The following is a 12,404-nucleotide window of genomic DNA, read 5'->3' on the forward strand; positions in this document are numbered from 1 at the left end:
ATCTGTGTCTTGTGAGAGGAAGATGGAGAGCTTTGTAAAGTATCAGTTTATTCCCATCTGTCACTAGTTTTCAACACCAGTGCCCTGGGTTAACCAAAGGGAGGAACTACTTAATAAGGGATAATTACATACAGTTTTCAGGTGTGAGTATGCATCATTTCCCACTGGAAGGATGACTACTCCCTTCAGAAACATCATGAATGCAGCAAATTGAAACCTCTTAAGTAAGAGCTGAATAGCCCTGTTGTGTGCTCTCCCTTTTCACACACACAGAGATATATATATATATATATATATATATATATCTATCTCACAGGATGGTTCGAGTTGGAAGGGACCTTAAAGCTCATCCAGTTCCAACCCTCCTGCGACTTGCAGGGACACCTTCCACTAAACCAGGTTGCTCCAAGCACCATCCAATATGGCCTTGAACACTGCCAGGGATGGGGCAGCCACAGCTTCTCTGGGCAACCTGTGCCAGGGCCTCACCACTCTCACAGGGAAGAAATTTTTTTGCTAATATCTAATGTAAAACTCTTTCCATTTAAAGCCATTCCCCTTTGCCCTGTCCCTACGTGCCCTTGTAAAAAGTCCCTCTCCAGAGTTCTTGTAGGCCTCCTTTAGGTATTGAAAGACTATATATATGCACTACATATATGCTATATGTGTTTTTAAAGCATATATATATATGTGCGTATATATATATGTTGCTTTGTTGTTGAATTTCTACAGTTGATTTATCCCCATAGTACTTCTTGGACAAGAGACAGGATCATTATCTGTATTTCACAGGCAGGCTAAGCACCTGTCCAAGGTCATGCACAAAGTCAGGGCTAAGAACTCAACCTGGGCATAAAAATAACCTTTGCCTGTTGAGGGAAACCCCAAAACGTTCATTTTCTACCTCTTAGAGAAGAACAGGTGTTTCACTAATGTAGATTTGATAGAGCAATCTATGCCAGGAATTACAATAAGATTCAGTTCCAGGCCAGGACAAATCATGTCCTGCTTACAGTTGTCAAGGTAACAGTAGCCTTAGGCATTCTAGCTACAGAGGAGCATTGGTAACTCCAAATTCTTCCCTTCAGGAAGTACTTCTTGGCTGGTTTACTCTCACTGATCCAGGTGAGCTGCTGTGTGGTATTTAGTTGCCAGCTGGGGTTAAATCACAACAGTCACACTGTGATGTACTCACTGATCCTGCTCTGAAGACACTAAGTATGTTCAATACACCAGAGAAAAGCAGCCCTGTTGGAAAACAGCTCACAGAACCTATAGCATAACTCAAATATCCTACATGCTGAAGTGAAGAGTCACATGTATATTTGAGAAGCAGCACAAATGGGTTCTGAAACCTCAGAGCTGAGAAACCTCTCCTAGTCCTAGCGCTGCCCTGTTTTTCATTCCTCATCCCATGACACAGACTCAGCAGGACACAGATCAAAGAGCAGCTAGGACAGAGCCGGGCTACAGCACTGCCATTAAGCCTGCAGCAAGATAAAACAAGACCAGGGCTGACTGTGGGATGATGATGCTCAAGCATAACATCTTGCTCATCCAAACCACATGGAGTATGGGAGAGGTCTACATCACAGATGGGGCAGTTCATAACAAACAGGTTTTATGCAGAAACTGCCACATCCCACGTTCCCTGACACCCATACAGTGAGACAGGACAGTGATGCTACTGGAGAAGAGCAGTGGTTTTCTAGGTCTGTTAGTCTCCAATGGGTAGTATTTTCTTATTTGTCATTTCTTTTAAATTATTATTTTTCTTTATTATTATTTTTAAACTCACTGCATTCATCAGACACAGAAAATTAATTTCCCTTCTGTTTCCACCTGCTGTCAACATACAGTCAGCCCCCTTTGGGATTTGGGTTTTCACACAGTCCAGGGACATGCCTGCATATTTTGTTTATTTTAAAATGGGAAGATTAATTTTTCCCCACCATCAGGCTTAATATTTTTTACAGGTTATTTATACAAGATGTTAACGATGGGTGAGATCTAAGCTGACAATGTCTCCTTAAGCTAAGGCTAGTTAATTCTACAGTCTAATAAACTTCAGCATTCCTATAAATGTATGAACTTCTCCTTCATGCCAAGACCACATTGACTTTGACAGTCTTTGAGAGAAGGTCATCAAGTCCCTTCACAAAGCTGACACAGGAATGAAGAGCCATACAAAAGCTGGACCACACTTTGAACGGGATTTCACTAATATGATGAAAAGGAGCTGCTTTCAACTCACAGAATCACAGATCAGTATGTCTCCTCCTCTCTTGCCAACGCAATGGTAGTAATGCTAGTAATAACATTCTTTAAATGGACATAGCAGACCAACAGGGAAACAATGCTGAAACAAAACTGGCTTAAAATCTAGCAAGATGATGACTGATTAGGCATACAGTTACTAAGATAGAGGTGCTGTTTAAATATGCCTAAAGACAAACTTTCTGGGAAATACCTTTATACTGCTTTCTGTTAACAGACTCTTAGTTTACTACCATCATCACTAGCAATGGCATTATTGCATTCATCCTTCATCCATGCACCTTTGACAGAGGAAGAAACTGAGACAGATGGGTCATGCAAGGCCAGCATCAGCAATATAAACAGCCTAAGTACCTTGTGTCTTCAGTCTGTTCTCCATCTGCCTGGTACACTCTATGCCTCAGGTAAGAGCAAATAGAAGCCTGAGTCGGGTGGAGTGTGCATTGCCTTTCTTTGCATCCAGTCACAAAGAGCAGAAAAGCTACCAGGCAAATATTAAGATGCTCTCCTTGGTTATTTGGGCATAAACTGTTCAGGTGACAGTGCTCTTTGGCTGAGACCTGGTGTTTTTGCATTCATACCTGTCATTCCAGTCTAAATCTTCAGAGCAGCTGCCTACTTCAGAATGAATGGTGTATTTTAACTTTCCAAAAATAAGTATTCACATCCTTTAAAAACATCTAAGCTGTTTGCCCTGCCAAAGACTTTCCCTGTCTCCTTGACATGTCTTCCTGCACTGGGATGTAAGATGAAATTCTCTGCTCCTTAGAAAGTACTGGAAAGCACTAAAATGCAAGGAGAGGAAGGGGAGTTTCATCTTGTTGCTTTAAAGGAGTGTCCCCCAAGTGTCTGTAATTTGTCCTCTGGTCTGTCCTTGCTCTTTGCTTCCAGTCCCCTCTGGCTTTAGCACAGCTCTGCTGGAGAGCTTCCAATCATTTACAGGAATGAAAAGTTTAAAAATAAAATAGGAGCTTTGATCAAGAAAGAAGTTCAGCTAGGGAGGAAAAAGGGAAATGCAAGCACTGACAGCTCAGGCAGAAAGCAAAGCAAATGCAGGTTCATCATGAGCTGACAGACATTTCTATGCCTGCTTGCAAAGCCAAAACCTTCCCTGCTGCTCATTCTTCTTCAAAATGCTCTGCATTAACAGTGAAAAAACAAGTTTTGTTTCCACCTCTGGCTTTTCCCTATGCGCCAGCATTCTTTGCTTTTTTCCTATTGCAAAACGTTATTTTGCAGGAGCTGCCAACTGTACCAAACTCTGTGGATGTGCGTGCACATGTATGTGTATACACACATGCACTACAAGCATCAGTTCTTCAATTTGTTTATTCATAGCCAGTTCTCCCTCCCTCTCTTCCATATGTTTATGTCTTGGTTTGCAATATCCATACCAGCTGCTGCTAATGGAGATATCTCTTCACTATTTTCCTATTACAAAGGAGATAACAAAGCCAACATGAGAAGTTAGAGCAAGAGCCTCCTCCCAAATTTTTCATGATACACGCAACCTAGCACATTATGGATGACAAAATTCTAAACACCCAAAGCAACCCCCTCCAAGCGTCTTGTTTGTGTTTTGGAAAAAGACTGAAAAAGGCTGCTCGGTACGTGCAGTATGCATCATTCAAGACCTCCAGAAAAAAAACCAGTGCTCAGGGTATAAAATCATCACCGCACCAATTAAAAGCACAAGTGAATCAGAGGAATATTTTCCACAAAGTCCTAAAATTACAGGGCTCATGTGACTAATTGGTTTTTTTGTTTTTTGGTGTTGGTATTTTTGTAACACTAGAAATTGTGGTTTGGTACTGAAAGGCAAAAAGCACACATAATCCAAAATCAACACACGACCTTTCAGAGTCCCGGTCTTGAGACCCTGGAAGGGTGCCCTTTCTTCAACTTCGAACACATGATTTGAACTGTGATTAATTTTATGCTTAGCATTGGTTTTTTACATCACAATGAGAAATTTAAGTTACAAAAAAGCAAAACTATGGCAAAAATATCAAAGAAAGCAACTACAGATGCTGGAAGCAGGTGCTTTTGAGCAAAACCACATTTCTATTATGACACCTTTATACCCCAAAGCAAGCTCTTTTTACTCCATATGTAAATTAAGTCAAAAATTACATGTACGCATTCTGTACTACGTATTTGGGGGGAAAAAAAGTTAATTATTGAGGAAGTATAATCTATTTACATAGTTCAATATTTGCCATTTTAAAATTACTGCATGCATGCATATGGATGAAGGGACCTCTTATGGGCACAGAGCTCTGTGTTTTAAAAGCAGAAATAGCCACTAGATCATTCACTTCTATCTGCTACACAATAAAAGTCCATCAAGCTTGCTTCAACCCAACCACTTATATTCTGCTATAGTACATCTTGCAACAAGGCACCACATTCTTTCCTGAACACTTCAAGCGTCTGTCAGTTTATCCCAGCAGTTAATCACTCTCCCTGTTAAAAACATGTGCATTGTTTCCCAAACTCAACCGGTTCTCTCTCAAGCAGAGTTTATTTGGCTTTAACTTCCAGCTTCTTGTTATGCTTCTCTCTGCAAGATTAAAGGGCCTTTTAAGAATCCAGCATTTTCTTCTCATAAAAGTGCTAGTGAAATTCACTCATCTAGTCAGCTGTCTGTGCGATAAAGCTAAGTGAATGGAGCTCTGGAAGTCCTTCACCAGAAGATGTGTCTTATAGTTTTCCCTTCGTGCTTTCTCCACTTTCTTAATGTCATTCATGAAGTGTACACAGAAGAACTAAGCATGCCATAACAATCATCTGAGTATTAAGCCATGATAACCGTCCATATGTCAATACAAACCCACCTATTTTAAAAGTGAAAAAAACGAAGTCACGGTACAGGATTGGCTCAACTCTTCAGAGAAAGTATTAGAATCAGGATACAAGAATAATCTGATCACAGACATAATTTTCATGCTTTTTATATATCTAAAATTCATGTCTCTTCTACAGCAGCTACCAGGTAATCAGGTATTGTAGTGCTTTCCAGCATTTCATGGGCCTGTATTACGGACAGTAATACAGAAATAGAGAGTGAATGACTTTCTCTCCTTACTAAGCTGCTCAACAGAAAAATGAGAGACCAGCTACACTGAGCTGGAGTTCAGGAGCAGTTAAAACAGGCAGTTAAAACCAGCACTTTATTCCATCCTCCAGCAGGCACCAGTCTCCAGCCTTCCCCTTCTTGTGCACTGCTGATGAGATCCTCAGCATCTCCAACTTTCTGCTATCCCAAAGCAGGATGAGACACACCACCCTGTCACATTCATCTTCGTGCCTAGACCCCACCAGATTTAGTCACCTATATCTAACCAAGAGACAACCTCAGAACACAATGAAAACAAGCCACTTTCAAGGAGATTTAAATGGCAGTCATTCAAATCTCACCCTTATCTCAATTTTTCACACCGTACAGAGGAAGTTTACCTAATAAAAACGTAACTAAATGACTTATAATTCAAATATCAGAAAAATACCAAGTAGGAGGGAGGAAATTGTGAATGGGAAAACTCCAGCCTAAGTATCCATTATAGATAAAAGTGAGGGAGTCGCAAAACACATCACAGACTGTCATTAGGCTCAACTCTATTGTGTCTAATTAAGATTAAGGTAACAAGGAAACTCCGTATGTGTAGGCAGTTGCAGGCAATCCTGCTTACTGCCTGCATGTGACCATCCAAGGCCTGGTTACATTCACATGCTGTTTCTGTTTGGATCTGGTGGCTTTCACAGGACACTGGAGGTCTGCTAGAGGAAGCTCTCCCAGCTGAAGGACACTACCCAGTTCCTGCACAGTGTTACAGAGGGTCACTAATGCAGCATGTCAGATTCCTAGGGCAATAACGCTTGATTTTTTGTGTCTTTCCTTCAGCAGAAAATTATATTCCAAGGTAAGAGTGCCCTGCTGCAGGAATAGCCAGTACATCCACCCACTGCGCTGGTGCTCTCATTTGCCAACAGAAGTGATCACACTGAAGAGAAATTAATTGCCAACCAAGTATGTGCTTGCTGGCTGCAATGTATTAATTCCTCAAGCTGAGCAGCCCTAATACTGAGGGGGTTGTTCGGTGTTTGGGTTTAAAAACAAACAAACAAATTAAAAACCCCCACACTTGGCCAAAGTTTCATTCCATAACCGATAACACAAGAATGTACATAATATTCTCACTGCCTTTTTGCTACAGGCACTCACAGCCTGCATTGGTATTTGTGGCTGTAGTCCAAATATTGCTCCTACAGCCTAACCATCCAACTCCACAGAGAGCTGATATTCAATTTACTTTCAGCTCACCCTGGAGGATTCTTTACTTATAGCTATAGTAATTGCTGTGCAAAAGCTAGAACGGATCTTTGCCTCCCTAGGTGTCTACTCCACCCCTCACCCACCCACCCCCCACACCCCCATCTCTCTGGCACATAGAGAACATGGTTGAATCCTGCAATTTAGAAAATGTTATGACATGGGCTGTAGATTTTGTGGTGTTTTTTGTGGAAGTGCATCTGAGTGGTGGAGATAAAGGCATTTAGAAGACCATTAGCTTCCTCTTCCTTTTAGAGGTCACAGAGTCATAGGAAAGAGTCTTGGGAGTTCACTACTTGCAACCCTGTGATGGGATCAGCACTCCAGGATAGTGATAAACGTATTTGTGAGGCAGTACAAGCCATGAAAATTCAACCTTCTGTCAAACGATGTGTGAGAAATATTTTCTTGGGGGTCTTCAGAGAAGAAAATAAAGCAGGAAGCAGAATGTGCCACTGTAACATGCTATTCAGCTTCTGAGAAGCAAAAGACGACCCATTAGAAAGAATGTCATGACCCCAGTGACGTTTCTGTTGAAAGTTCATTATTTAAGACCTCTCTCTAGATGTTCTGGCCTCATTGGTACTTGTTCACAGGGTTCGGTAGTCATAATACTCGATGGAAGAAAACAAAATCCTTCAGATATGTTTGAAATTACCTCCCCATAAACTGCCTCTAGCCTAGGGAGGAAGCCATGTATTCTTTCCCAGTGTACACTATAGACCTGTATAAAGGCTTCTGCACAGCTCACGGCACTTACACAAAAAAAGGCTTGTACCTGCATATGCTGCTAGTCTGTGCGTGTGCACTGCTCCAGCCACCATGCTACACCTTGCCAGAAACTGAAGCTATTGTTTCTGTTACAGTGTTCAAAAATATGCTGGCCACCAGAATCCCTAAACTTAGAACTGAAGTTTAGAGATACATCCTCCATGGGCACCCCACACATGAGAGAGAAACCCTGATCTGCTACCATAGTTATGTTAGCTCAAGTGACAGAAACCTAGGACAGCTATACTGTGGAAAAACATGGCGTGTTCTCCTAAAGCCAAGGGCTGTGACTATGCAAGTTGATCCATGTTGGAGTAAAGATTATACAAGTAACCTCTCCTCTTGCATTCACAGTGTTCAACTATAAAATTTCAATGTTCTTTGAAAAGTTACGGTGTTGTCCCAAGGACACAGGTAATCACCTCAGAGCCAAGTGTCTATGCTTCACCTACTGGATTAAATTGTATTTCCATTTCGGCTAGGTAGTGACATGTGGATGCAGTATATTTTCTCTGTCTCAAAACTAGCTCATCCTTGCACTTTGCAGTAATTAGCACACTCAGCAGAAGAGACCAGACCTACATGGACCATGAAGATTAAACTAATTAGTGCTCCTAAGAAAATTCTGTAATCTTTCTCTTCCCAAAAGGCATGCTTACACATTAGTGGATGAGAGAAACTCTTCTAGTTAATCTTTTTCCACAGTGCTATCAAGAGGACGGCTCTTACCAGCATTACTTCCATACTGTTAAATAAAAAGGGACAAGCGGTGGTGTGTGCAAGAATTGCCATTAGTGCAAGAAGGATATTATCTTCTAATTTTTAAACCATATAACACACAGAGCTGCAGAGTAGCTGGCAGCCAAATTACTCAAGGAGTATTATTCTGGAGCTTAAAGTTATATAAAGAAGTTCCCCAAAGCTCTGGAGGTGTCCTAGAGCAGCTTCGGAGACATTCTGATGAGATATGATTAGCCAGAATCAAAAAGAGAGACCATTACAGGATACAACTGTCACAAAATACATCACCTAGTAGAGATATATGCCGACGTTGCAGGTTCACCTTATTTTTAAATTCACTGCAGAAAGCTTTTTAAAAAAAGAAAGTTTTGCCCACCAAAACCATCTGACCCATGTCAGGCTTTGTTTCTTCTGTAAGATCAACAAATCATAGAATCATAGAATAGTTAGGGTTGGAAAGGACCTCAAGATCATCTAGTTCCAACCCCCCTGCCATGGGCAGGGACACCTCACACTAAACCATATCACCCAAGGCTTTGTCCAGCCTGGCCTTGAACACCACCAGGGATGGAGCACTCACAACCCCCCTGGGCAACCCATTCCAGTGCCTCACCACCCTTACAGGAAAGAATTTCCTCCTTATATCCAATCTAAACTTCCCCTGCTTAGGTTTTAACCTGTTACCCCTTGTCTTGTCACTACAGTCCCTGATGAAGAGTCCCTCCCCAGCATCCCTATAGGCCCCCTTCAGGTACTGGAAGGCTGCTATTAGGTCCCCACGCAGCCTTCTCTTCTCCAGGCTGAACAGCCCCAACTTCTTCAGCCTGTCTTCATACGGGAGGTGCTCCAGACCCCTGATCATCCTTGTGGCCCTCCTCTGGACTTGTTCCAGCAGTTCCATGTCCTTTTTATGTAGAGGACACCAGAACTGCACACAATACTCCAGGTGAGGTCTCACAAGAGCAGAGTAGAGGGGCAGGATCACCTCCTTGGACCTGCTGGTCATGCTCCTTTTGATGCAGCCCAGGATACGGTTGGCTTTCTCGGCTGCGAGCGCACACTGCCGGCTCATGTTCATTTTCTCATCGACCAGCACCACCAAGTCCTTCTCTGCAGGGCCGCTCTGAATCTCTTCTTTGCCCAGTCTGTAGCTGTGCCTGGGATTGCTCTGACCCAGGTGTAGGACCTTGCACTTGGCATGGTTAAACTTCATCAGATTGGCATCTGCCCACCTCACAAGCGTGTCAAGGTCCCTCTGGATGGCATTCCTTCCCTGCAGCTTATCAACCGAACCACACAGCTTGGTGTCATCGGCAAACTTGCTGAGGGCGCACTCAATCCCACTGTCCATGTCACCAACAAAGATGTTGAACAAGAGCGGTCCCAACACCGATCTCTGAGGGACACCACTCGTTACCCGTCTCCAGCCGGACCTTGAGCCATTGACCACAACTCTTTGTGTGCGGCCATCCAGCCAGTTCTTTATCCACCAAGGGGTCCATCCATCAAATTGATGTCTCTCCAATTTAGAGACAAGGATGTCATGCGGGACAGTGTCAAACACTTTGCACAAGTCCAGGTAGATGACATCAGCTGCTCTACCCCTGTCCATCAGTTCCGTAGCCCCAGCGTAGAAGGCCACCAAATTGGTCAGGCAGGATTTCCCCTTAGTGAAGCCATGCTGGCTGTCACCAAGCACCTTGTTGTTCTTCATGTGCCTTAGCATGCCGTCCAGGAGAATGTGCTCCAAGATTTTGCCAGGCACAGAGGTGAGACTGACTGGTCTGTAATGCCCTGGGTCTTCCATTTTTCCCCTTCTTGAAAATGGGGGTTATATTTCCCTTTTTCCAGTCATCAGGAACTTCACCTGACTGCCATGATTTTTCAAATATGATGGCCAGTGGCTTAGCAACTTCATTCACCAACTAAATATATTAGCTGAATAAATATATTCAGCTTCTTTTCCAGAAAGTTAGCTGTAATTAAAAAAACCCAAACAAAATCTACCACCATAGATGAACTGCCATGTTTTAACCTAATTTATTTCTATGGTCCCTAACTGTAAGTTAGACTATCTTTTACCCCACCACTAATCTTTTTCAGCCTGAAGTACTCCAAAGACTTCAGGAATATGTGGCTGTTGTTTTGTATTAAGTTTTAAATTTATTACTTAAGTTGCAAGGTGGCAGTGAAAACAGAGAAGTTACATCCCTGCTTACAGGTACAAATTGCTTAATGATGTCGCAACAGTTCCACTACATTCATAACTGCTCTGAGGTAGACATGGTTTAGACATGCAGTTCATTATCTCACTTCCATTCAACTAAAAGTAAGTATGTGAGAAAAAACAGCATACTTCAGTGGATGATTGGAGAGTGGTTCACTAAAGGCTGTTGCAGTTAAATCGCAAAAGCGCCAACTTAGATTTACGCACGACAATTCAGAAAGTAAACAATATTGATTTTAGCTCAGTATCTTCTTTCCATCAAAGGACAGAGAGAAGAGAGACTTGAAAGATTCTGACCAAATCAATTCAATGCAATTAGCCTTGAAACATCTCTTCGCCGTCACAATTGTGTCACGATCGTGGGAAAATAAGACTGTAAACCAAAAGGATATTAGAGGAAAAGATGGTCATGCAATACAGATACTTCCGTCACAAGTAGATACAGCACTTGAGTATGCACTTTTAAACAGCCACATAGTTATCTCATCTACCTGTCAGTCCTCTCCAGAATAGTGTCACGAATAACTTTGGAGACAGTACAAAAATATCTGCAGAGTGTTTGCAAAAATTGATGCTTCACCCATCAGATTTGCCAAATGCTGGAAATAAATACTCTTGCACACCTCTTAAAAATGTATGATAATAATCTATGTCCCTCATTCTGACCTTGCCATAAGAATAATGTTCTAGACTACAATAGAAAGTGAGGAGGGACAAAAAAGGATTTATTTTAAGACCAAACTAATACACAAGTCCAAATACACAGGCATGATAAACTGAGAATTCATTCATCTTCATTAGAAAAGTCTGTCACTGATCCCTTGTCTTCCCCTCCACTTGCTAATATTGCTCTCCTTAGCATGCTCAGTGTGGCAGAAGCTGGGCTGCTGAAGGAGGAAACTTAAGGCCAAGTCTGTCCATAACGATTCTCAACTTTTGCCACGTATCTTCAGAGCAGCAGCAGGCTCGACATTCAGATGTGAAGGTCTGGGGATGCTGGAAGAACCTGGCACACAGCTCCTGCTGTTGAGCATGTTACTGTCTGCAGAGCTGCACTCAGTGCCCTCACTGCCCCACTCACAGAGGCAGAGTCCTTCTGAACAGACAGACATTACAGCCATGTGTTCACACAGGGCTAACATGCCCATTTCTCCCAGCTGAGCTTCTGAAGCTGAATTTGCAGTCACACAGGGACAGCAGCAGCTTTTTTCCTGTCAAGCGCAGGATCACCCTGATGACAGCACTGCTTGCAGACTCCAAGGGAGGTACTCACTTAAAGACACAACTGACGACAGAGATTGCTGTTTGGTTAAATATTCTCTTTCTTCACATTCACTGCAATGCAAAATCACTCCCCCTTGCCTTAAGCTCTTTTCTCAAGTGTTTCCCTAAGGAAATATTTCTAATTTCCCAAATCAATACCTACTGAAGTGAATTTAAGAACTTTAAAGTCCTTGATGCTTGCTATTAACCACAACTTCTATAGCTACTCTGTTATATGCATATGCTTTCAGCAATGATGCATTTGCAAGAGTCTGTGTGGCCCGGCTAGCGAATTTATTTTCCATCAGAATATTCTGTACCAGCTTCTAGAAGGTGTCACTGAATTGTCACTGTTTGTGGCAGAGAATTGTTTTATTAGTGTCTAAAGTGTATGCCTGAAAGCATTAAGCTTCTTTCACCTACCCTCTACCATCACCCTGAGACTCCTATCTACTTTTGAGATGGTGGCATAAGCAAATCATCCACACTGCCTACTGGATCATCGTGAAACATTAAGAATAAAGAAGAAAGTCACAAACATTTTACATAAGGTAAATATCACATCTTTCTACATTTCAAATGAAGAAATACCTCAGAGACCTCTGAAAATGTACACTTTTTTTCTTTGTAAGCTTCTGTTTACCTGACAAACTGGATTTGTGCCTACATTTTCTTACAAACAAAATGAACATTTTTGAAGAACGTACACCCAAAACCAGTATGCCAATTACCTCTGCAAACTTACGTTAATGACACACAACACGACTAATACCTAACTCTAAAGTCATTTCC

This window comes from Lathamus discolor, chromosome 2, assembly GCF_037157495.1.
Source record: "Lathamus discolor isolate bLatDis1 chromosome 2, bLatDis1.hap1, whole genome shotgun sequence".
Classification (NCBI taxonomy): Eukaryota; Metazoa; Chordata; class Aves; order Psittaciformes; family Psittacidae; genus Lathamus; species Lathamus discolor.